The 27,774-nt window shown below is 37.4% G+C and overlaps 1 protein-coding gene across 1 annotated transcript in view; it reads left to right on the top strand.

Moving 5' to 3' along the window:
- Positions 1-27,774, top strand: part of TENM4 (teneurin transmembrane protein 4) — a 2,953,681-nt gene that overhangs the window by 725,934 nt on the left and 2,199,973 nt on the right. The window contains exon 5 of the mRNA XM_079930721.1: positions 18,545-18,622. The gene's annotated coding sequence lies outside the window, so the exon portion shown is untranslated. The remainder of the gene's footprint in view (positions 1-18,544; positions 18,623-27,774) is intronic.

Genomic DNA, 27,774 nt, shown 5'->3' with positions numbered 1-27,774 from the left:
TAACAGGTGTGAGGTGATACCTCACTGTAGTTTTGATTTGCATTTCTCTAATAATTAGTGATGTTGAGCAGCTTTTCATGTGCCTCTTGGCCATCTAGTATGTCTTCTTTAGAGAAATTTCTATTTAGGTCTTCTGCCCATATTTGGATTGGGTTTTTTTTTTTTTTTTTTAATATTGAGCTGCATGGCTGTTTATATATTTTGTAGATTAATCCTTTGTCCGTTGATTTGTTTGCAAATATTTTCTCACATCCTGAGGGTTGTCTTTTCGTCTTGTTTATAGTTTCCTTTGCTGTGCAAAAGATTTTAAGTTTCATTAAGTCCCATTTGTTTATTTTTGTTTTTATTTCCATTACTCTAGGAGGTGGGTCAAAAAATCTTGCTGTGATTTATGTCAAAGAGTGTTCTTCCTATGTTTTCCTCTAAGAGTTTTATAGTGTCTGGTCTTACATTTAGGTCTTTAATCCATTTTGAGTTTATTTTTGTGTATGGTGTTAGGGAGTATTCTAATTTCATTCTTTTACATGTAGCTGTCCAGTTTTCCCAGCACCACTTACTGAAGAGACTGTCTTTTCTCCATTATGTATCCGTACCTCCCTTGTCGTACGTTAGTTGAGCATAGGTACATGGGTTTGTCTCTGGGCTTTCTATCCTGTTCCATTGATCTATATTTCTGTTTTTGTGCCAGTACCATACTGTCTTGATTACTGTGGCTTTGAAGTATAGTCTGAAGTCAGAGAGTCTGATTCCTCCAGCACCATATTTTCCCCTCAAGATTGCGTTGGCTGTTTGGGGTCTTTTATGTCTCCATACAAATTTTAAGATTTTTTATTCTAGTTATGTAAAACATGCCATTGGTAATTTGATAGGGATTGTACTGAATCTATAGATTACTTTGGGTAGTATAGTCATTTTTCACAATATTGATTTTTCCAATCCAAGGACATGGTATATCTCTCCATCTGTCTGTGTCATCTTTGATTTCTTTCATCAGTGTCTTATAGTTTTGTGAGTACAGGTTTTTTGCCTCCTTATGTAGGTTTGTTCCCAGTTATTATATTATTTTTGTTGCAATGGTGAATGGAACTGTTTCCTTAATTTCTCTTTCTGATCTTTCATTGTTAGTGTATAGGAATGCAAGATATTTCTGTGCATTAATTTTGTAGCCTGCAGTATTACCAAATTCATTGATTAGCTCTAGTAGTTTTCTGGTGGTATCTTTAGAATTATCTATGTATAGTATAATGTCATCTGCAAACAGTGACAGTTTTACTTCTTCTTTCCAATTTGTATTCCTTTTATTTCTTTTTCTTCTCTGACTGCTGAGGCTAGGATTTCCATAACTATGTTGAATGACAGTGGGGAGAGTGGACGTCCTTGCTTGTTCCTGATCTTAGAGGAAATGTTTTCAGTTTTTCACCTTTGAGAATGATGTTTGCTGTGGGTTTGTCATATATGGCCTCTATCATGTTGAGGTAGGTTCCCTCTATACCCACTCTCTGGAGAGTTTTTATCATAAATGGGTGTTGAATTTTGTCAAAAGCTTTTTCTGCATCTATTGATTTGATCATATGGTTTTTATTTTTCAGTTTGTTAGTATTGTATATCACATTGATTGATTTGTGCATATTGAAGAATCCTTGCATCGCCGGGATAAATTGCACTTGATCATGGTATATGATCCTTTTAATGTGCTGTTGGAATCTATTTGCTAGTATTTGGTTGAGGATTTTTGCACCTATATTCATCAGTGATATTGGGCTGTAATTTTCTTTTTTGGTAGTATCTTTGTCTGGTATTGGTATCAGGGTGTCAGTGGCCTTGTACAATGAGTTTGTTGTTTGTAGGTTTTCTGATGATGCCCATTCTGATCCTCTGCAGTTTTTTGGAAGAGATTAAGAATGATGCCTGTTAACTCTTCTCTAAATGATAGACTTCACCTGTGAAGCCATCTGGTCCTGGACTTCCGTTTGTTGGAAGAATTTTAATCACAGTTTCAATTTCATTACTTGTGATTGTTCTATTCATATTTTCTATTTCTTCCTGGTTCAGTCTTGGAAGGTTATACCTTTGTAAGAATTTGTCCATTTCTTCCAGGTTGTCCATTTTATTGGCATAGAGTTGCTTGTAGTAGTCTCTTATGATGCTTTGTATTTCTGTGGTGTCCACTGTAACTTCTTTTATATTCCTAATTTTATTGATTTGTGTCCTCTCCCTCATTTTCTTGATGAGCCTGGCTAAATATTTATCAATTTTGTTTATCTTCTCAAAGAACAGCTTTTAGTTTTATTGATATTTGCCATTTTATTCCTTGTTTTTATTTCATTTATTTCTGTTTTGATCTTTATGATTTCTTTCCTTCTACTGACTTTGGGTTTTGTTTATTCTTCTTTCAGTAGTTCCTTTAGGTGTCAGGTTAGATTGTTCATTTGAAAATTTTCTTGTTTGCTGAGGTAAGCTTGTATTGCTATAAACTTCCCTCTTAGAACTGCTTTTGCTGCATCCCATAGGTTTTGGATTGTTGTGTTTTCATTGTCATTTGTCTCTAGGTATTTTTTGATTTCTTCAGTGATCTCTTGGTTATTTAGTAATGTATTGTTTAACCTCCATGTGTTTGTGTTTTTTACGTTTTTTTCCCCTGTATTTGATATCTAATCCCATAGTGTTGTGGTCAGAAAAGATGCTTGATATGATTTCAATTTTCTTAAATTCACTCAGGCTTGCTTTGTGACCCAAGGTGTGATGTATCCTGGAGAATGTTCCATGTGCACTTGAAAACAAAGTTTATTCTGCTGTTTTTGAGTGGAATGTCCTATAAATATCAATTAAATCTATCTGGTCTATTGTGTCATTTAAAGCTTGTGTTTCCTTACCAATTTTCTGTCTGTATGATCTGTCCATTGGTGTAAGTGAGGTGTTAAAATCCCCCACTATTATTGTGTTACTGTCAATTTCATCTTTTATAACTGTTAGCATTTGCCTTATGTATTGAGGTTCTCCTATCCTGGGTGCATATATATTTAGAATTATTATATCTTCTTATTGGATTGATCCTTTGATCATTATGTAGTGTCCTTCCTTGTCTCTTGTAATATTCTTTCTTTCTTTCTTTCTTTCTTTCTTTCTTTATTTATTTTTGTGGTACGCGGGCTTCTCACTGTTGTGGCCTCTCCTGCTGCGGAGCACAGGCTTTGGACGCTCAGGCTCAGCGGCCATGGCTTATGGGCCCAGCCGCTCCACGGCATGTGGGATCTTCCCGGACCGGGGCACGAACCCGTGTTCCCTGCATTGGCAGGCAGACTCTCAACCACTGTGCCACCAGGGAAGCCCAATATTCTTTATTTTAAAGTCTATTTTATCTGATATGAATATTGCTACTGCATGTTTCTTTTGATTTCCATTTGCATGGAAAATCTTTTTTCATCCCCTCACTTTCAGTCTGTATGTGTCCCTAGGTCTGAAGTGGGTCTCTTGTAGACAGCATATATATGGCTCTTGTTTTTATGTCCATTCAGTGAGCCTGTGTTTTTTGGTTGGAGCATTTAATCCATTTACATTTAAGGTAATTATTGATATGTATGTTCCTATTACATTTTCTTCATTGTTTTGGATTTGTTTTTGTAGGTTCTTTTCTTCTCTTGTGTTTCCACTAAGAGAAGTTCCTTTAGCATTTGTTGTAATCTGGTTTCATGGTGCTGAATTCTCTTAGCTTTAGCTTATCTGTAAAGCTTTTGATTTCTCTGTTGAAACTGAGGGAGATCCTTGCTGGATAGAGTAATCTTGGTTGTAAGTTCTTCCCTTTCATCACTTTAAATATATCATGTCACTTCCTTCTGGCTTGTAGAGTTTCTGCTGAGAAATCAGCTGTTAACCTTATGGGAATTCCCTTGTATGTTATTTGTCATTTGTCCCTTATTGCTTTTAATAGTTTTTCTTTAATTTTTGTCAGTTTTATTACTATGTGTCTTGGCATGTTTGTCCTTGTGTTTATCCTGCGTGGGACTCTCTGTACTTTTTGGAGTTGGGTGGCTATTTCCTTTCCCATGTTAGGGAAATCGTCAGCTATAATCTCTTCAAATATTTTCTCAGATCCTTTATTTTTCTCTTCTCCTTCTGGGACCCCTATAATACGAATGTTGGTGTGTTTAATGTCCCAGAGGTCTCTTAGGCTGCTCTTCATGTCTTTTCATTCTTTTTTCTGTTCCGCAGCAATGAATTCCATCATTCTGTCTTCCAGGTCACTTATCCGTTCTTCTGCCTCAGTTATTCTGCTATTGATTCATTGTAGTGTATTTTTCATTTCAGTTATTGTATTGTTCATCTCTGCTTGTTTGTTCTTTAATTCTTCTAGGTCTTTGTTAAACATTTCTTGCATTTTCTCGATCTTTTCCTGCATTCTTCTTCTGAGGTCCTGGATCATCTTCACTATCATTGCTCTGAATTCTTTTTCTCGAATATTGCCTATCTCCACTTCATTTAGTTTTTTTTCTGGGGTTTTATCTTGTTCCTTCATCTGATACATAGTCCTCTGCCTTTTCATTTTGTCTGTCTGTGAATGCGGTTTTCATTCCTTAGGTTGCAGGATTGTAGTTCTTGTTTCTGCTGTCTGCCCTCTGGTGGATGAGGCTATCTAAGAGGCTTGTGGAAGCTTCCTGATGGAAGGGACTGGTAGTGGGTATAGTTGGGTGTTGCTCTGGTGGGCAGAACTCAGTAAAACTTTAATTCACTTGTCTGCTGATGGATGTGGCTGAGTTCCCTCCCTGTTGGTTGTTTGACCTGAGACGACCCTGCACTGGAGGCTACAGGCTCTTTGGTGGGACTAATGGTGGACTCTGGGACGGTCATGCCAAGGAGTACTTCCCAGGACTTCTGCTGCCAGTTTTCTTGGCCCTGTGGTGAGCCACAGCCACACCCTGCCTCTGCAGGATACCCTCCAACAGCAGCACGTTTGTCTGGTTCAGTCTCCTTTGGAGTCACTGTACCTTCCCCCTTGGTCCTGATGCGCACACTACTTTGTGCATGCCCTCCAAGAGTGGAGTCTCTGTTTCTCCCAGTCCTCTCGAAGTCCTGCAATGAAATCCCACTACCCTTCAAAGTCTGATTCTCTGGGAATTCCTCCTCCCATTTCCAGGCCCCCTGATTGGCAAGCCTGATATGGGGCTCAGAGTATTCACTCCAGTGGGTGGACTTCTGTGGTATAATTTTTCTTCAGTTTGTGAGTCACCCCCCCAGCAGTTATGGGATTTGATTTTATTGTGATGGTGCCTCCCCCACCATCTCATTGTGGCTTCTCCTTTGTCTTTGGATGTGAGGTATCTTTTTTGGTGAGTTCCAGTGTCTTCCTTTCAATGATTATTCAGCAGTTAGTTGTGATTCTGGTGCTCTCACAGGAGGGAGTGAGAGCACGTCCTTCTACTCTGCCATCTTGAACCAATCTCCCCTAGACTAAATTTAAAAATCTGATCTTTTGAACTCTCATTCGGTCTATGCAATCAGACTGAAATGAACTGTCTTCTTCAAGGGTCTAGTTGACATCTGTTGTTCATACCTACCTAGCATTCATCTCATCTTCTCTTACAGAATCCTGACTTTCTTCTAGAGAACTCCACCTCCATTCTCCATCCACATAGTTTGGATGAAGCTGACAGGCCCATAGTAGTGCCATTTAAAGGGATGGGCACAGGTTCCAAGCCTAGCCAATCAGAGCCTTACCCCATCCCTGACCAATGTGATTGGTTCAGGAATAGACACATGTTCCATGCCTGGCCAATCAGAGCCTCAGCCCATCCCTGACCACCCGTGATTGGTTCAGGTATGGGCACATGACCCAATTTGGACCAGTAAGAGCCAATCCTGTGACTGGAGGAGCTTTTGGGAACAAGCAGCCCTTTGGGACTAAGGGGATCTGAGTCATTATTACACTACTACAAAATACATGTTACAATATTGCTATTAATATTGCAGATTATTCGAATCATGGTGCACATCTTGGCTACTTTCAGTGAAAATCTGTACACCTTCCCACACACCATAGAGCCAGTGTCATGAAAACCTGCAGCATCAGGTCTGCCTATGAATCTAATATGGTCAGTGAAGAATACTAGACTGAAAACCTGAGTTCTCTACATGACCAAAACCCAGCCTCTCAATGCCAGAACCTGGGATATATATCCCATGAGTATTAAATGGAAATTTTTTATGAATAGATCATCTTTCTTTATAAGCAAAATATTTTTAATAGAAGTTGACCTTTTCCAGTTTGTTATAAATTATCAGTGATGATATTTTTCAATAAGTGATATTCCCATTTATCACTGGATAGAGTCCAAATTCCTTACCACTGTACATATACATATGCACATAAACATATTTATATTACAGACTAATAAGTATGTGGAGACACAATAATGAACAAACATGTCCTGGGCTCTGCCTTCAGTGAGCTTCTACTCTACTGAAGTAGAATTACATTTGGGGTGGTGGTGGGAGTGGTAAATTTGTGATTGGGGAAAACCCATGATAATATGAGATCATATAGTAGGGATATCAAACCAAGATTCAGAGATCAGGAAAGATTTTTCAAAAATAGTGACACCCGTGACACCCAGACTGATGTTAAGGATAAGTAAAAGTTAACCAGATGAACAGTGGGGGTTGGAGTATATATGCCAAGGACTAGAGACAGTGAGACATACGATGTATTCTGAAAAGTGGAAGAAATTCAATACAATTGGGGCATAAATTAACAAGTGGATGAAAAATTACAAAGAAATAATGACAGAGAAAGGAACAGATCCCAGAGTAGCTTTGCATGAAAAAAGACATAGAATTGTACACCTGGCTACTCTGTGAAAACTTCTTTCACCTTTGTGATAAACGCTCACTTGTTCCTTTGTTCCGCACGGGTCCAGAGACCCAAGAGAAGACTTGGATTGATGCACCTAGAAGAACACAATTACAGCCTGTTTTCTGCATAGTAGGACTGGGATGTCTTCAGCCATTTTTCACAAACCATCAAAGTGAAGAAATCTTCAAAAGCCTTTGTATAAAGAGGTTAAAAGACATTGACAAAAATTCTGCCACCATGAAACTTCCATTCTAGTGGAGAAGATAATCAGTAAATAGACAAATACATATAAAATATAGTGTTAGATATCAATAAATATGAAGAAAACTACTGCTTGTTAACTTAAATGGAAATGATTTAAAATGGGTCCTTAGAATAAAAGTTATCCACAATTACTCTCACTTACTTTAAACCAGGAAGATTTCTACATAGAATACTAGAATCATTCTAACTAGATCCAGCAAAGCCTAGACGATTACCTGCTAATGATACAAATACATACATACATACATACATATATATATATATATATATAATCTGTATACATATATATAATATGTGTATATATATAATTTGCTTTACTATCCACTATCCTAATTCATGTTGCAGAGTAGATCATATTCCATCTCCCTGACACCATGCAGATTATAAATTACTTGGATTTAAGAGGTTGAGAGTGAGAAAGAAAACACACAGCTCTTTGAGTCATTTGTATTTTTCTAAGAAATACTTCCCATTTTACATGAATTTACTGTACATTAGTTATATAAGTGTATAAAATATGTGTCATATCCCAATGTAATGTGGCATGTTGCTGTATTATAATTAATAACAGAAACTTCTAAAATAAGAACTATGACAAATAGAGAGCATATAAGAAAAACTAAAAATTAACTTTTCTTTTATTCTTTTTCCTTTAATTTTTTTCTAAAGGCAAATTAAATAATGAGGAATAAGTCTGATCAAAATGAAACTCCACTGTTCACTTACTTGTTCACTAAAGAGATACCCATTTTCCTCAACCTGCAATCATTTCCTCTGTTTTTAATGTTACTAAAAGATAATAATTTAATCCATCTCTTGGGTTTCAAAGTAAGTTACCTTCACTAGTATTGTTTCAAGGTTTAGATGCATGCGTTTTTATCCAACACTTGCACATTAAAATTTAATGATAGAATTATTGCTTATGATTCTGCACATTTCACTCTAGCTATTATAGAATATGATGCATACATATGTTTAGAAAGCTTTGTGATATAATTCAATTACAGAAACTAAATACAGAATGCATTGTCCCCTGACCATTTATTCTACCTGAAGCCTGGGACACAGACTTTTTAATTTTATATTTGTTCTTCAACAGCATGTACAAAAAATGCACTAATAGCTGCCACTGTCTCCACAACATCATGGTCACAGTTAAATAGTTAATGCCTCCAAGCACAAGCAGGGCATGCAGTGAGCATGAACGTGACCGTAAAACCACTGTAATGGGTTTAGATCCCTTGGGTCCCCAGTGTGCTGTGTACCGATACAGCAAAAAGAGGAAAAAGTCTCATCAAGATGCAAGTTTAAACAGGAATCTGTCCTGCCGCATCTGCTGACAAGATTAATTATAGACCTCTGAACCTGATGTGTTTTCTTAATATCTTGCATCACTTTACTAGTCTGCAGTCAAGCTGAAATATTAGGTGTGGCTTTGTATAATTCTCAATTCCAGAGTGACACCTTGCAGTATGTTTTCTCTTGAGAACTTAGAAGTTTTCATTGGTGATTTGCCATTATTCCTTGCATTTGTCCATTGAAATCAGGATAATCCCTTGGCCTTAGTAACAAAACTCTGAAGGAATGCAAGAGCCCTCTCCATGAGAAAGTGCAGCCATTTTCTCTAGGGTGTATATCTTCAAATGAAAGGACAAGGCAGTAAACACAGTAAAAATTATTACAAGATATTTTTCCTAGTGAATCAAATAGTCTTCCAAGGAAGAAAAGAAAAGAAGAGAGAGAGGAGGAAAAGAAACAATGACAGACCCAAATAATTTTTTTTAAGTTGAAATGATGTCTTTATCAAACCCAACACATTATTTGTATTAAAAAAAGAGGTTATATCTCAAAGAAGTTTAAAGCTCAAGTTTATAGTGAGACGAAACTGAATAGGATATCAATTGGGTAAAGTTATTTTTAAAAATTTTTTCATCTTTAGTTTCCTCATTTATAAAATGGAAAAACATAATTGTAACTTTTTAGATTTGTTATGATGTTTACAATATGATAAAGAAGGTGATTGTCACAATGCTGGGCTCATCATAGTCACTAAATATCAGCTTAAAAATAAGTATAGAGGGGGTGGCTTCAAGATGGCGGAAGAGTAAGAAGCGGAGATCAGCTTCCTCCCCACAAATACATCAGAAATACATCTACATGTGGAACAACTACAGAACACCTACTGAACGCTGGCAGAAGACCTCAGAGCTCCCAAAAGGCAAGAAACTCCCCACATACCTGGGTAGGGCAAAAGAAAAAAGAAAAAACAGGACAAAAGAATAGGGATGGGACCTGCACCAGTGGGAGGGAGCTGTGAAGGAGGAAAGGTTTCCACACACTGGGGAGGAAGCCCCTTTGCGGGCGGAGACTGCAGGGGGCGGAGCGGGGGAGCTTCGGGGCTGTGGAGGAGAGTGCAGCAACAGGGGTTCGGAGGGCACAGCGGAGAGATTCCCACACAGAGGATCAGTGCTGACCAGCACTCACCAGCCCGAGAGGCTTGTCTGCTCACCCGCCGCGGCGGGCGGGGGCTGGGAGCTGAGGCTCGGGCTTCGGTCAGATCCCAGGCAGAAGACTGGGGTTGGCAGCGTGAACACAGCCTGAAGGGGGTTAGTGCGCCACAGCTAGCTGGGAGGGAGTCTGGGAAAAAGTCTGGAGCTGCTGAAGAGGCAAGAGACTTTTTCTTGCCTCTTTGTTTCCTGGTTCACCAGGAGAGGGGATTCAGAGCACCGCTTAAAGGATCTCCAGAGACGGGCATGAGCCGCGGCTATCAGTGTGGGCCCCAGAGACGGGCATGAGACGCTAAGGCTGCTGCTGCAGCAGCAAGCACAGGTCACTACCCATACCTCCCCTCCTGGGAGCCTGTGCAGCCCGCCACTGTCAGGGTGCCGTGATCCAAGGACAGCTTCCCCGGGAGAACGCTCGGCATGCCTCAGGCTGGTGCAACGTCATGCTGGCCTCTACCGCCGCAGGCTCGCACCACATTCCATACCCCTCCCTCCCCCCAGCTTGAGTGAGCCCCAAATCAGCTGCTCCTTTAACCCCGCCCTGTCTGAGCGAAGAACAGACGCCCTCAGGCGACCTACACGCAGAGGTGGTCCAAATCGAAAGCTGAACCCCAGGAGCTGTGCGAACAAAGAAGAGAAAGGGAAATCTCTCCTAGCAGCCTCAGGAGCAGCATATTAAATCTCCACAGTCAACTAACTTGATGTACCCTGCATCTGTGCAATACCTGAATATACAGTGAATCATCCCAAATTGAGGAGGTGGACTTGGGGAACAAGGCTATATATATATTTTTTTTCCCTTTTTCTCTTTTTGTGAGTGTGTATATGTATGCTTCTGTGTGTGATTTTCTCTGAATAGCTTTGCTTTTACCATTTGTCCTAGGGTTCTGTCTATCCATTTTTTTTTCTTTTTTTTACTTAAAATTTTTTTTCTTAATATTTTTTATTTTAATAACTTTATTTGATTTTTTTTTAATCTTCTTCTTTCTTTCTTTCTTTTTCTTTTTCCTCCCTTTTATTCTGAGCTGTGTGGAGGACAGGCTCTTGGTGCTCCAGCCAGGCGTCAGGACTCTGCCACTGAGGTGGGAGAGCCAAGTTCAGGACACTGGTCCACAAGAGACCTCCTAGCTCCACGTAATATCAAACAGCAAAAATCTCCCAGAGATCTTCATCTCAACATCAACACCCAGCTTCACTCAACGACCAGCAAGCTACAGTGCAGGACACCCTATGCCAAACGACTAGCAAGACAGGAACACAACCCCACCCATTAGCAGAGAGGCTGCCTAAAATCATAATAAGGCCACAAACACCCCAAATCATGACAGCAGACGTGGACTTGCCCACCAGAAAGACAAGATCCAGCCTCCTCCACCAGAACACAGACACTAGTCCCATCCACCAGGAAAACTACACAACCCATTGAACCAACCTTAGCCACTGGGGACAGACACCAAAAACAACAGAAACTACGAACCTGCAGCCTGCAAAAAAGGAGACCCCAAACACAGAAATTTAAGCAAAATGAGAAGACAGAGAAACACACAGCAGATGAAAGAGCAAGGCAAAAACCCACCAGACCTAACAAATGAAGAGGAAATAGGCAGCCTACCTGAAAAAGAATTGAGAATAATGATAGTAAAACTGGTCCAAAATCTTGGGAATACAATGAAGAAGATAACAAGAAACGTTTACCAAGGACCTAGAAGAACTAAAGAGCAAGCAAACAGTGATGAACAACACAATAAATTAAATTAAAAATTCTCTAGAAGGGATCAATAGCAGAATAACTGAGGCAGAAAAACGGATAAGTGACGTGGAAGATAAAATAGTGGAAATAACTACTGCAGAGCAGAATAAAGAAAAAAGAATGAAAATAATTGAGGACAGTCTCAGAGACCTCTGGGACAACATTAAACGCACCAACATTTGAATTATGGGGGTCCCAGAAGAATAGTAAAAGAAAGGGACTGAGAAAATATTTGAAGAGATTACAGTTGAAAACTTGCCTAGTATGGGAAAGGAAATAGATAATCAAGTCCAGCAAGCACAGAGAGTCCCATACAGGATAAATCCAAGGAGAAACATGCCAAGACACATATTAATCAAACTATCAAAAATTAAATACAAAGAAAAATATTAAAAGCAGCAAGGGAAAAGCAACAAAGAACACATAAGGGAATCCCCATAAGGTTAAGAGCTGATCTTTCAGCAGAAACTGTGCAAGCCAGAAGGGAGTGGACATATTTAAACTGATGAAGGAGAAAAACCTACAACCAAGATTACGCAGCAAGGATCTCATTCAGATTTGACGAAGAAATTAAAAGCTTTACAGAGAAGCAAAAGCTAACAGAATTCAGCACCACCAAACCAGCTTTACAAAAAATTCTAAAGGAACTTCTCTAGGCAGGAAACACAAGAGAAGGAAAAGACCTACAATAATAAACCCAAAACAATTAAGAAAATGGAAATAGGAACATACATATTGATAATGACCTTAAATGTAAATGGACTAAATGCTCCAACCAAAAGTCATAGACTGGCTGAATGGATACAAAAACAAGTCCCATATATATGCTGTATACAAGAGACCCACTTCAGACCTAGGGACACATACAGACTGAAAGTGAGCGGATGGAAAAAGATATTCCATGCAAATGGAAATCAAAAGAAAGCTGGAGTAGCAATTCTTATATCAGACAAAATAGACTTTAAAACAAAGACTATTACAAGAGACAAAGAAGGAAACTACATAATGATCAAGGGATCAAGCCAAGAAGAACATAATAATTGTAATGTTTATGCACCCAACATAGGAGCACCTCACTACATAAGGAAAATACTAACAGCCATAAAAGGGGAAATCGACAGTAACACAATCATAGTAAGGGACTTTAACACCCCACTTTCACCAATGGACAGATCATCCAAAATGAAAATAAATAAGGCAACATAAGCTTTAAATGATACATTAAACAAGATGGACTTAATTGATACTTATAGGGCATTCCATTGAAAAACAACAGAATGCACATTCTTCTCAAGTGCTCATGGAACATTCTCCAGGATAGATCATATCTTGGTTCACAAATCAAGCCTTGGTAAATTTAAGAAAATTGAAATCATATCAAGTATCTTTTCCGACCACAACACTATGAGAATATATATCAATTACAGGAAAAAAATCTGTAAGGAATACAAACCCATGGAGGCTAAACAACACACTACTTAATAACCAAGAGATCACTGAAAAAATCAATGAGGAAATCAAAAAATACCTAGAAAAAAATGACAATGAAAACACAATGACACAAAACCTATGGGATGCAGCAAAAGCAGTTCTAAGAGGGAAGTTTATAGCTATACAAGCCTACCTTAAGAAACAAGAAACATCTCAAATAAACAATCTAACCTTACACCTAAAGCAATTAGAGAAAGAAGAACAAATAACCCCAAAGTTAGCAGAAGGAAAGAAATCATAAAGATTAAATCAGAAATAAATGAAAAAGAAATGAAGGAAACGATAGCAAAGATCAATAAAAGTAAAAGCTGGTTCTTTGAGAAGATTAAAGAAAATTGATAAACCATTAGCCAGTTTCATGAAGAAAAAAAGGTAGAAGACTGAAATCAATAGAATTAGAAATGAAAAAGGAGAAGTAACAACTGACACTGCAGAAATACAAAGGATCATGAGAGATTACTACAAGCAAATATATGCCATTAAAATGGGCAACCTGGAAGAAATGGACAAATTCTTAGAAATGTACAACTTTCTGAGACTGAAACAGGAAGAAATAGAAAATATGAACAGACCAATCACAAGCACTGAAATTGAAACTGTGATTAAAAATCTTCCAACAAACAAAAGCCCAGGACCAGATAGCTTCACAGGCAAATTCTATCAAACATTTAGAGAAGAGCTAACACCTATCCTTCTCAAACTCTTCCAAAATATAGCAGAGGGAGGAATACTCCCAAACTCATACTACGAGGCCACCATCACCCTGATACCAAAACCAGACAAAGATGTCGCAAAGAAAGAACACTACAGGCCAATATCACTGATGAACTTAGATGCAAAAATCTTCAACAAAATACTAGCAAACAGAATCCAATAGCACATTAAAAGGATCATACACTATGATCAAGTGGGGTTTATTCCAGGAATGCAAGGATTCTTTAATATATGCAAATCAATCAACCTGATACACCATATTAACAAATTGAAGGAGAAAAACCGTATGATCATCTCAATAGTTTCAGAGAAGGCTCTCAACAAAATTCAACACACATTTATGATAAAAACCCTCCAGAAAGTAGGCATAGTGGAAACTTTCCTCAAAATAATAAAGGCCATATATGGCAAACCCACAGCCAACATCATCCTCAATGGTGAAAAACTGAAACCATTTCCACTAAGATCAGGAACAAGACAAGGTTGCCCATTCTCACCACTATTATTCAACATAGTGTTGTAAGTTTTAGCCACAGTAATCAGAGAAGAAGAAGAAATAAAAGGAATCCAAATTGGAAAAGAAGAACTATAGCTGTCACTGTCTGCCAGTGACATGATACTATACATGGAGAATCCTAAAGATGCTACCAGAAAACTATTAGAGTTAATCAATGAATTTGGTAAAGTAGCAGGATACAAAATTAATGCACAGAAATCTCTTGCATTCCTATACACTAATGATGAAAAATCTGAAAGTGAAATTAAGAAAACACTCCCATTTACAATTGCAACAAAATGAATAAAATATCTAGGAATAAACCTGCGTAAGGGGAGAGAAGACCTGTATGCAGAAAATTATAAGACACTGATGAAGGAAATTAAAGATGATACAAAGATATGGAGAGATATACCATGTTCTTGTATTGGAAGAATCAACATTGTGAAAATGACTCTACTACCCAAAGCTATCTACAGATTCAATGCAATCCCTATCAAACTACTAATGGCATTTTTCACAGAACTAGAAGAAAAAAATTCACAATTTGTATGGAAACACAAAAGACCCCAAATAGCCAAAGTAATCTTCAGAAAGAAAAACACAGCTGGAAGAATCAGGCTCCCTGACTTCAGACTATACTACAAATCTACAGTAATCAAGACAGTATGGTACTGGCACAAAAACAGAAATATAGATCAATGGAACAGGATAGAAAGCCCAGAAATAAACCCACGCACATGTGGTTGCCTTATCTTTGATAAAGGTGGCAAGAATATACAATGGAGAAAAGACAGCCTCTTCAATAAGTGGTCTGGGAAAACTGGACAGCTACATGTAAAATAATGAAATTAGAACACTCCCTAATGCCATACACAAAAGTAAACTCAAAATGGATTAAAGACGTGAATGTAAGGCCAGACACCATCAAATTGTTAGAGGAAAACATAGGCAGAACAGTCTATGACATACATCACAGCAAGATTGTTTTTGACCCACCTCCTAGAGAAATGGAAATAAAAACAAAAATAAACAAATTGGGACCTAATGAAACTTAAAAGCTTTTGCACAGCAAAGGAAACCTTTATGGTTTCCTCGTTTATCGAGAGCAAAAGACAATCCTCAGAATGGGAGAAAATATTTGCAAATGAAGCAACTGACAAAGAATTAATCTCCAAAACATACAAGCAACTCGTGCAGCTCAATATGAAATAAAACAAACAGCCCAATCCAGAAATGGGCAGAAGACCTAAATAGACATTTCTCCAAAGAAGATATACAGATTGCCAGGAAACACATGAAAGAATGCTCAACATCATTAATCATTAGAGAAATACAAATCAAAACTACAATGAGATATCATCTCACACCGGTCAGGATGGCCATCATCCAAAAATCCACAAAGAATGAATGCTGGAGAGGGTGTGGAGAAAAGGGAACACTCTTGCACTGTTGGTGGGAATGTAAATTGATAACAGCCACTGTGGAGAACAGGATGGAGGTTCCTTAAAAAACTAAAAATAGAACTACCATACGACCCAGCAATCCCACTACTGGGCATATACCCTGAGAAAACCATAATTCAAAAAGAGTCATGTACCAAATGTTCATTGCAGTTCTATTTACAATATCCAGGACATGGACGCAACCTAAGTGTCCATCAACAGAGGAATGAATAAAGAAGATGTGGCACATATATACAATGGAACATTGCTCACCCATAAAAAGGAATGAAACTGAGGTATTTGTAGTTTGGTGGATGGACCTAGAGACAGTCATACAGAGTGAAGTAAGTCAGAAAGAGAAAAACAAATACCATATGCTAACGCATATATATGGAATCTAAAAAAAGAAAGTATATGGTCTGAAGAACCTAGGCGCAAGACGGCAATAAAGATGCAGATGTACTAGAGAATAGAGTTGAGAATACGGGGAGGGGGAAGGGTAAGCTGGGACAAAGTGAGAGAGAGTCACGGACATATATACACTACCAAATGTAAAATAGATAGCTAGTGGGAAGCAGCCGCATAGCACAGGGAGATTAGCTCGGTGCTTTGTGACCACCTAGAGGGGTGGGATAGGGAGGGTGTGAGAGAGGGAGATGCAAGAGGGAAGAGATATAGGGACATATGTACAGGTATAACTGATTCACTTTGTTATGAAGCAGAAGCTAACACACCATTGTAAAGCAATTGTACTCTAATAAAGATGTTAAAGAAAAGAAGTATAATCTTCACAGCTTTTGTTTCATTGTGATGCATCCTATTAATGGATGCATGGGTGACTATTTGTTGATATACTGCTTTCAAAATTATTAAACAAGAAAGTACTATGTTCAACCAGGTTTTACCATCTTCTCTAAGAGTTGGGACGATAGTCTTATCTATAGGACATAGCAAGGTGTATCTGCACTTTCTGGACCATCTTCATTAGCTCTCTTTCCCTAAATCTGAGCTCCCATCTTCCCGTCATATGAACCATCATATGCAGAAGCAGATACTATCACAGTCCTGCTCTGAATGTGGGGGTGGACTGGTCAGCCATATCTCCATGTAGAGAAAGACAAAGTCCAGGGGCTGGATCCCTCCTGGAAGGCAGATCACAGGGTCACTTTGGAACAGAGGTGAAAGCATTATTCAGGGTAGTTGATAAAAAATCTGGAACTGAATTTTAGGTGGGTAGAAATCAGTCAGAAAGAGTATAGTTTACAAAGGTGTAAGTAAAGGGAGAATCTTATATTTGTTTTATTTATTAATGGTATTTTTTTAGGGTGGAAACAGAGGCTGAACAATAAGCAGCCTGGTGTCTTCATCAAAATTGTTTTCATCATTATCACCGCTATCATCATCATCATCATCGTCATCAATTATGTTTTCAGAAAAATAAGAAAATAGGTCAGGGTTACATTTAAACAGTCAAACAATAGGTTAAAGCAAAACTTGGTTATTAGTGTATAATCTTTATTCTGTCAGTTATTGATTGATTTTTGTTGAGATATAATTCATATAACATAAAATTTCACATAACATAAAATTCACCATTTCAAAGTGTACAATTCAGTGGTTTTTATCCTCCCATCCACACCATGCCTTAGCAATCTGATTGTTTTCTTAATATTTGGTCAAGTCTTGAAAAGTTGTAGATCTGACTCTTAGTTTATCAAGATTCACCAATCTGAGCATGTTAGTTTCTTACTGTTGGTGCAACAAATTACAACAAATTTAGTGGTTTAAAAGAATAAACATTTAGTATTTGCAGTTTAGGAAGTCTTACTAAGGTAAACTCAAAGTGTTAGCAGGGCTGCATTTCTTCTGGAGGCTTTAGGGATAATCGATTTCCTTGCCTTTTCCAATTTCTACTGGTCACTTGCATCCTTTGCTCATGGCCCCTTTCTTTATCTTCAAAATCAGAAGCATAGCATCTTCCAATCTCTCTCTTTGACTCTGTTCCTTTTACCTCCATCTTTCACTTATAAAGATCCTTATGGTTACATTTGGGGTCACCCAGATAATCTAAGTAACCTCTTCATCTCAAGATCCTTAACTTAATCACATCTACAAAGTCCCTTCTACTGTGTACAGGAACATTTATGGGTTCTGGGGATTAGAATGTGGACATATTTAGGGGAGGGTGTTGTCATTCAGCCTGCCACACTGAGATTCGTATTAATATGTTATATTACATGAATAATACTCTTGTAGTGTATTTTATGTTCAATGAGGTCCTTCACCTCTAGAAAATATTCTTGAACACTTCTCTGGATTTCGCAGCCTAAGAAATTTAAAAGCCCTCTTTAAGGTGTATGCTAAGTTACAGGGAGTTTATACTCTCCTACTCTGTGTCAATCCCATCTGAAATGAATTTCTTTTACTGATTTCCACAAAATATATCATCACATTTATTGAAAGTTTGCCTATTTTGCAAAAATTTGCAAGTTTGTGGGGATGAGCATTTATCTTATTGATCCCTTCTTTCCTTTTTTCACACTTACCTTCCCCATCTCTCTTCTTGTCCCTCTACCACTCAGATATCCTGGGATCTCTAAATTCTTCTCTGTTATTCAGAACAGGCCATTTTTTAACAACTTCAGTTATCACACTTGAAAAACTACACCAAAGCATTTCAGAGCAAGGGGCCTTCACTGAAGAAGTTTCTGTGTCTGTTGAAATGGCTGTAGCTATAGTTGACAAAGTGATGTTTCCTCCAATTATAATGCTACAACTTCCCAAGTAATTTATAAACACATCCAAAGAAAGGATTAGTTTTCTTTTCTTGTTTGTTTTTCCATTTTCATTTGCTCATCCATTCGTTTTAGTCTCTCTTTTGCACTTCCAGGCCAGGCCCACACATAACTGGGCTTAATACACAGTGCATCCACTGTAACTGTTGTTGATTGAGAAACATTCTTTAATGATGCTGTCATTATTCAAGTTTTGCAGATTTCTTTTCCTAATTCCAAAATGCCTTTTTCATTTTAGATCACCCCAGGTAGCTGTCTCACAGCGTCCATCCATCGATTCTCCCTGCACGAGGTGAAGAAGAAACCACCGGCTAAGGTATGGCTTCCAGTACCAAGACGCACCCACTCAAAATTAAATACATGTAATACAGATAGAGTGAAACTTTAAAAATACTCTTACAATAGAACTTGAGGCAATTGATTTTGGAAATTACTAGTAGTAAGAGACCGTTCTTTTCTCTACTACAAGATCTCTTTTGTGGAAAAGAAACTATTTATACAGGTACTTGTTAGAGCTTCTACATTGCAATTTACTCCACCTAATAATTACTCTATCAACACACATTCTGTCTAAATGTCTTTAGTCACAGTCCTTCTAATGTAATCTGGGTGTTCATTGTTCTTCTGTTTGATATGCACTGGAAACTCGCAGCATCTTATTCTAATCAGTATTTGAATGCATTGTCTGTTGAAATGAAAGTAACAATGGTTAGTAGGACAGGTGTTTCCCTTGAATGTGAAAATGTAGGGGTTAAAACCACAAATTAAACTGACTATGCACAGTCTTTGCATGTTTCAGGATTGTGGGAAACAAATTTTTTGCGAAGTGGAAATCAGGTACTAGTCAAAGTTGTAAAGATCTGTGACCTGAAAAATAAATGGCATTTGGAAATGCCTATACTCTCCATTCTGGAGAATAGGCACCAAACTGCAGTGTGTTGGTAAAATGAAATATCATTTGCCTTTATGGATGGTGATTTTGACAAAGAGAATAGGAGAACCAGAAAGAGAAAAAAGAACAATCAGAGTTTCATGCCATTTGCATCAGTGCATCAGTAAATTAACAGAAGGATTGGAAGAGCCTATGAATTGATTATTATTATTAATTAGTAGATTACTGTTCTTATAAATATTAGACACTTCTCTGCTTGTTGGGTGAAAATGCTGTAAAGATCAGTTTATGACATTTAGTTGTCAAAATAGAAAGATTTTATAATAGCTAACTGATTTGTCTCATATTGATCATATTTATCTCTTGTTTCTACATATATACTTTAGTTATTATTTTTCATTGGAATTTCTAATTGATAAGGTTATGAGACATTTTTAAAATATAACATATGTGTCAATGAACTGTTAACTTCATAGTTGAGGAAATAATTGAGGCCAAAGTGATTTTCATTTTTTTTTGTTTGTAAAAACAGTATGGTAATTCATACCATTTATTTAACAAAATTTTTTTAGCAATTCCTTCTTTTCAACCTTCACAAACAACTTGCTGAATAGGTAATGACAAAAGCTGAAGAATACAGATGAGCTGGCCAGACTGGGATGTGTACCTAGTTAGCTAATGTCCCAAGGAAGAACAACAGGTTCAATCTCAAAACCCCAATTTACGATGCAAGTTACTGTCACCTCAGGAGTGATAACATATGATTTTCCATCTACAAGTGTCTTAGTTCTCAGGCTGATTTGTGGTGGCTCCTTGTTTTGTTTTGTTTTGATCTAAATTGCTTAAGCAGTTTTAAGAAGATGAATGAGTGTCTGGGTTAGAATGATTCCTCTGGCTACTGACCTGCTCAAGGTTCATACAAACTCATTGTCTGTGTTTCTTCAGATCATGGGCCGTGGGTCTAATCTACACCATTAAAGCTTCACTCACATAGAATTAAGAGGTTCCAAATGGAGCCTCATTGGAGTGAATTCCTACGGTTAAGAGGCTATTAGTCTTTGTGGTCAAGAAGGTGGCACTACAGTGGGATTTCTGTCTTTCATGATGCCTTCCTTACTTCATATCTTATGCCCCCATACACACACACTGGTTAATTTTTTGACCATGGCCTTTTGTAATATATGCCTTGGTTTTAACTTCATTAACTTAGCCTAAAGCTCTTCAGCCAAGCTCACATTTGAAAAATCAAATAAATAATAAAATAAGTAGTAGTGTTTCGTACTTCATAAGACTGCCTCCATGATTCTGGGCAAATCATTTAAACCCTCCTCCTTTCTACTCACTTGATGAAAGGCCTCTGCTGGAGGAAGTCTAACTCCTCTCATTATAGGGATATAATATCTTTGTTCTTTCCTTTTAAATTTATCTTTTTTTTTGGTATCAGACAAAGAGATCTATCTGAATATATTTTGGTTGTCCCATTTAATAACTACCCGATCATTTGATCTTTTAAAAGTATAAACAGAATATAAACTTTAGAGATAAGCATACAGAATCATGTTCCACCGTCATCTTTCACTTGCTGTGACTCATGAAAAAGTAAGCTAACCTCTCTTTGCTACAGTTGCTACATGGTAGGTGGGGAACAATGATATTATCCAAAAGTTTTTCTGAGGATTGAGGGAGGTAATACATTCAAGCTCTTGGTATACTGGGTAGCACAGAGCAAGCACTCAAAAATGCTAACTGTATGATGGAATGTGAGTGGTAAATATGTAGATTAATAGAATAATCATAGGGAACAAAGTGTATCTGTTTTCAAACAATTGGAATACAAGAAAATCTTCACATCAAAAGTATACTGACGATAGCTTGGAGTATGAGATTTGCAGTGCCTTGGGTTGTTATCACTATTGATTATCATTGTAAGCACAGAAAGCTGGGAGTACAGAATGTTCTGTATGTGTGGAGTTCAGTATCTGAGAAACCCAATGTGAAAGTGACGATGGATATCCTCTAGCCCGAAGATTTTTTCAGACTGGATTTTTTGTTTAGGTTTGTTTTGTTTGATTTGGTTTGCTTCCTTGTGTGGAACTTCACTATATGTAAAAGTTATACAAGGAGAGCTGATCTCTCTGGGAATGGAAGAGGTTCCGACTCTTGTCTGTTCAACTCCACCACCAGCATCATCCCTGAGCTTGCTCTGAAGACCCCCCTAATGCTTAGAGTACACAATTTAAAACAGACTGATCTACTCTAGTCCTTTAAATTTTAGGATGGAGAAACTGAAGCCAAGAATAGTGAAGTCACATGCCTCAGGTGGCACACTAAGGGAGAGAGCAGTTTGGGTATGCTGACTTTCCTCTACTGGATCATGTTGGCTCTTCTGCAGAATATATTTAAAGCTTAGGACAGCAAATATGGCTGTGAGAAGTGTGACCTTCCCTTTCTTTTTGCCAATCATATTGTTTTGGTGGTTGCGTATGTATGACAGAAGCAGTTCTCAAAGTGTGGGCACCAATCAGCAGCATTAGCATACCTTTTCTAGAAATATAAATTCCTGGACCTATCTAGCCTTCCTGAATCAAAAACTTTGGTGGTGTGGCCCAGCAATTTAAGTATTACCAAACTCTCCAGGGGAATCCGGTATTCATTAAAGCTTAAAAACCTCTGTATTAAATAATTTCTTTGGAAATTAGCTCTATCTGCAAAATAATTTTAATTGCATGGCTTACCTACCAATGGCAAAAACCACTGTGAAGATATGGAAAATTCTGTAAAGAAAACGATTGAGAGGGAATAATGTAACTAAAATTCACTGATCACCTGCCATACACCATAATACCACTCTTTGATTTTTAGTAGTTATCTTATTTGATCCCTATAGCAACACTATGAAGTATATCTTATTATCTGAATTTTGATGGGAAAATTCAACTCACAAAAACTAAATAACTTGTCTAAGATCATTCAGCTGGAAGTTGCAGAGCTAGGATTTGAACCCAGATGTCGTTGACTCCAAAGCTTTAAGTCTTCCTATTGTGAATTGAAACATACTAGGTTTCACACACACCTGGCATGGACTATCTACAACTCCAGGGAAAAATTTATGCATTAGATTTTCCTTGTAATTACGAAGTGCTTTGATGTTGATTATTCTTGGTGTATATTTCTTTCTCTTGATGTTACCTGGAAATAATGACTTATCACTCTGATATAAATATGCCTTTTCTATTCTTTTTCATTCTATTGATAATTACATCTTTTTCAATATCACACCCCAAATTTCTATATACCTGCCTATGACAAGCTAATATATATGTATATACTAATTTTTTTCTTTAGCATTTAATATAAGAAATAAATATAGCCTCATTGCACCCTGTTTTGGGGCAACTAAAAAGTTTCTGAAATATGAATCATAACCTTAGATATTATGTAAATATAATCACATAAGTATTATGTAAATGTAATTACATATAGAAGTAATTAGAGGGATATGCATTGCAAACTTCAGAGCTGTAATATAGGAAATTATAGGAGAGGGTAATTATATATCATGTACTCTGAAGCTTCAACATCTAGGAAGAAAGTCATCAATTTTTATATCTGAAAGAGACGTTAAATATCTCATTGTGTTCTGCAGAGTGTGTGGTGAATGGGTGGTCTGATTAGAGAAATGGAGAATGAGGATGTATTGTGAACTTGGAGGATGTTTCTATTGTGGAAGCATCTCAGTTCCAGAGCTGCTAAATTATGTGTCAATTATAGGCCTTACTGATCTCTATTTGAGATTGGTTTTCAATCTCAGAAATTGAAAAAATTGAAAAAATTCCCCTTGCTCACTCCACATTCTAGGTTGCTGACTGTACAAATGTCAGCCACATATTCTAGTACCTGGCAAAGTTCTGGAAGATTGAACTTGATTGGACAAGTTGTACCAATGACTGTCAGAAGGAAAATAATCTAAGGAGATAAATGCATAGAACTGTGAACTGGATGAAAATGAAAATACAACATATCAAAATCTGTGGGATTTTGACAAAACTTAAAGAAAATTTTATAGCACTAAGTGCATATTTTAGAAAATATAAAAAGTTAAATGAATGATTTCAGCTTCCACCTTAAGAAACTAATAAAAAAAAGAGTAAATTAAATGCAAGTTAAGCAAAAGACAGGAAATATTAAAGATTCAACACAATCTCCCTCAACGAAATAGAAGACAGAAAAACAATTGAGAAAATTAATGAAACCAAAAGCTTATTTTTTGTACAAATAAATAAAATTGATAAACTTCTAGCCAGACTGATCTAGAATAAACGCGGTATAGATACACATTACCAATATCAAGAATGTGAGATATATATTATGAATAACTTCATACCAATAAATTTGACAGTTTAGATGAAATGGACAAATTTCTTGAAAGACACTAAGTACCAAAACTCACTATAGTGGGTTAAATAATGTCCTTCAAATCAGAATCTTTGGAGATGTAATTAGTTAAAGATGTTGAGACAAAATCTTCCTTGATTTAGGCTGGACCGTAAATCTAATGACCGGTGTCTTTACAAGAGAAGGAGAGAGATTTACACACAGAGAGACACCGGGAAGAAGGCCATGTGAAGTCTGAGGCAGAGATTAGAGAGATGCGGCCACAAGCCAAGGAACACCTGGAGCCACAGAAGTTGCAAGAGACAAGGAAGGGTCCTCTCTAGAGCTCTCAGATAAAGTTTGGCTCTACTGAAATCTTGATTTCAGACTTCTGGCCACCAGAAGTATGAGAAGACAAATGGCTATTGTTTTAAGCCACCCAGTTTGTGGCAATTTTGTTACAGTAGCCCTAGGAAACTAATATTCTCACTCAACAAAAAAATAGGTAAGAGACGCTATAACTATTAAGGAAATAGAATTTGTAGTTAATAACCTTCCCACAAAATATTTCCAGGCTGAGAGAGCCTTACTTGTAAATTCCACCAAATACTTAAGGAGAAATAGTATCAATTCTATACAAATTTTTACAGAAAATTTAAGAGCTATGTTCCTCAAGTAATTATTTGAGGCCCACATTACCTTAACACCTAAACCATACAAGAACACTACTACAGACTAACATCCCTTGTGAACATAGATGCAAAACTTCTTAACAAAATTTTAGCAAATGTAATTTAAAAATATATAAAATAGATAATACATGCTATATACTTGGGGTTCATTATAGGAATGCAAGTTTGACCTAGTAGTAAACCACAGGATCATCTCAATTGAGTCAGAAAAAGCATTTTAAAAACTTCAACATATACTTCTAATAAAAACTCTTATTAAACTCAGACTAGAACAGAACTTCCTCAACCTGTTGAGGGGCAGAGATGGTGAAAGACTGTATGCTTCCCACTAAGATTAGGAACAAGGTGAAAATGCCTGCCCTCACCACTTGTATTCAACATATTGCAGAAGGTTTTAGGGTATGCAGTGAGAAAAGGAAGGAAGGAAGGAGGGAGGGAAAGAAGGAATGGAGGAAGGAAGGGGGAGGGAGGGAGGGGGGAGGAAGGAAAGAAAGGAAAAAAGAAAGAACGAAAGAAAGAAGGGAAAGAAGGAAAAGAAAGAAAGAAAGATCCTAATTGGAATGAAAAAATTAAAACTCTTTATTTGTAGATGACGTGGTTGTCGTATGTGGAGAACCAATGGAAGCTACAAACAAGGTTACTAAATTTAAGTAAGTTTAGCAAAGCTGCAGGATACAATTGAAAATTGAAATTTAATTTTTAGCAGACTGTTAAAACAGTATCAAAAATGTGACATGCTTAAGGATAAATCTGACAGAACATGTATAAAACTTCTATCCTGAAAGAAAACAAAACAAAACAACAACAAAAATACATTGCTGAAAGTTTTAAATAAGTTCTAAATAAGTGGAGAGATAATCTGTATTTATAAATTAAAAGACTCTATATTGAGATTTTAATTCTCCCTAAATTTGTCTATAGATTCAATGTAATGCCAATAACAATCCCGTCGGATGTTCTTGGTAAAAGCTGATTCTAAAATACATATGACAATACTAAGTACCTAGAAGAGCCTAAAAAACATTGAAAAACAAGTGTGAACTTGGAGAAATTACACTACCTCACTTCAGGATTTATTATAATGCTTCAGGAACAAGACAGTGTGGTAGGGGCATAAAGATAGGCATATGGATCAATGGAATAGAATGGAGACCCACAGAAATAGATCCATACATTCATGAACAATTGATTTTGGACAAAAACAGTTCAGTGGGGAAAAGCTAGTCTTTTCAACAAATGGTTTTGGAACAATTGGATATTCATATGCAAACATGTGAACTTGTGTTCATACCTCTTATTGTATACAAAAACTAACATAATGGGTCATAGATCTAAATTTAAAATATGAAACTATAAAACTTCTAGAAGAAAACAGGAAAAAATCATTGTGGCCTTGGTTAGGCAGTTTTCTTAAATCCACCACTGAAAGCAAGATCTATGAAGGGAACTATTCAGAAATCGGATTTCATCCCAATTAAATATGTTTCTCTTTGAAAGATGCTAAGAGAATATCTAAAAAGACACAGACTTAGAAAAAGTGTTTGCAAATCAAATATCTTATTCTAGGATATATTAAGAACTCTCCAAATATCATTATAAGTCACACAAACCAATTATAAACAAAACAAATTTTATAGATACTTCACCAAAGAAAACATATGGATTGGAAATAAGCATTTGTCATTAACCATTAAAGAAATGTAAATTAAAACCACAAACCATGCCACTACACACTTATTATTAGAATGTTTAAAATTAAAAGCAATGATGACACTATTTGTGGACGAGGATGTGGAGCAATTGGAAATCTCACGTACTTCAAGTTGGCATGTAAAACGGCACAAGCCCGGGCTTCCCTGGTGGCGCAGTGGTTGAGAGTCTGCCTGCCGATGCAGGGGACACGGGTTCGTGCCCCGGTCCGGGAAGATCCCACATGCCGCGGAGCCTGCGCGTCTGGAGCCTATGCTCCGCATAAGGGAGAGGCCGAAACAGTGAGAGGCCCGCGTACCACAAAAAAAAAAAAAAAGGCATAAGCCCTTGGGAAACATTTTGCCTATTCAAAGTTAAACACACCTCCCACTGACACAGCCATTACATTTTAGGTATTTACCCAAGAAAAATAAAAGTATATACCTCTATGAAGACTTATAGATGAATGTTTATAGCAACATTATTTGTAATACCCCCAAACTGGAAACAACCCAAATATGTATCAACAGATGAATGGATATATCAACTATTGTATGGCCATACAATAGAAACATACAATGAGAGACAATGAAAAGGAATGAACCTCTGACACATGCAGCAATGTGAAAGACTCTCATAATATGATTCAGAGATAAAGAAGCCAGATTAAAAAAAAAGAGCACATACTGTTTGATCTACATTTATATAAAATTCTAGAAAGTGCAAACTAATTGGTAGTGACAGAAAGTGAATCAGTATTTACCTGGGGATTGGGAAAAAGGCAGGAAAAGGGAATTAAAAGGGGCAAGAGGAAATTTTGTGGTGATGGATATATTCGTTACCTTAATACTGGTGATGGTTTCAGGAGTATACACATATGTCAAGGATTATCCGGTTGTACACTTAAAGCACATAGGTTTGAAAGAACTGAAAAACAGAGATTGAGACAGAGCAAGGGTGGTAGACACAGATTTTATCCCCATTCTGCTCAAGACCTCGGACCATATTCTCCAGGCAGTGTAGAGCCCTCAAAGGCTTTAGTGGGGCAATGACATGATTTGCATTTTAGCAACATCACTGTAAGAGTGAAGGGAGAGGACTGGCAATACACATTTTTAGCACGGTAATAGAATTGCAACAAATGTTCCAAATAATCTCTGCAGGATTTCCAGTGAAATCAATTAGCATACATTTGAAAAAGTGCTGGTGGGGTTTGGGATTTATTCTGTAGCCATTAAAACAAATTGGTCCACCTTGGCATACAAGCTAATACGTGGCTGAGCAATGACTTCAAACCAAGCCTAACTGATTTCAATGCCAATTTCTCTTTCTGCTACACACGCCCTCCCCCACCTGCATGCAAATCTCCTTCCAAAACCTAGTGGTGATGAAGTGTCATGCAATCAAATGAGAATTTTCAGGATTTCCCTCAAATCAGAATGTGGACCAGACATTACTTAATGCCAGGGCCTAGTTGTAATGGGAGCTGAACAGGCAGTACTTTCATACCTCTGAAGCATGCTGTATCCCTTATGGGTTACATCTATACCCCTATTTTTTTATTTTATTTTATTATTATTATTATTTTTTTTTGCGGTACGCAGTCCTCTCACCGTTGTGGCCTCTCCCGCTACGGAGCACAGGCTCTGGACTCGCAGGCTCAGCGGCCATGGCTCATGGGCCCAGTTGCTCCGCGGCATGTGGGATCTTCCCGGACTGGGGCACGAACCCATGTCCCCTGCATCGGCAGGCGGACTCTCAACCACTGCGCCACCAGGGAAGCCCCTATACCCCTATTTTGAGAGTATGAGTCACATTCCA

This window comes from Stenella coeruleoalba (genome assembly GCF_951394435.1).
Source record: "Stenella coeruleoalba genome assembly, chromosome: 8".
In the NCBI taxonomy this organism is placed as follows: Eukaryota; Metazoa; Chordata; class Mammalia; order Artiodactyla; family Delphinidae; genus Stenella; species Stenella coeruleoalba.
Note: the sequence above shows the minus strand (reverse complement) of the source record. Positions and strands in the feature narration are given on the sequence as shown.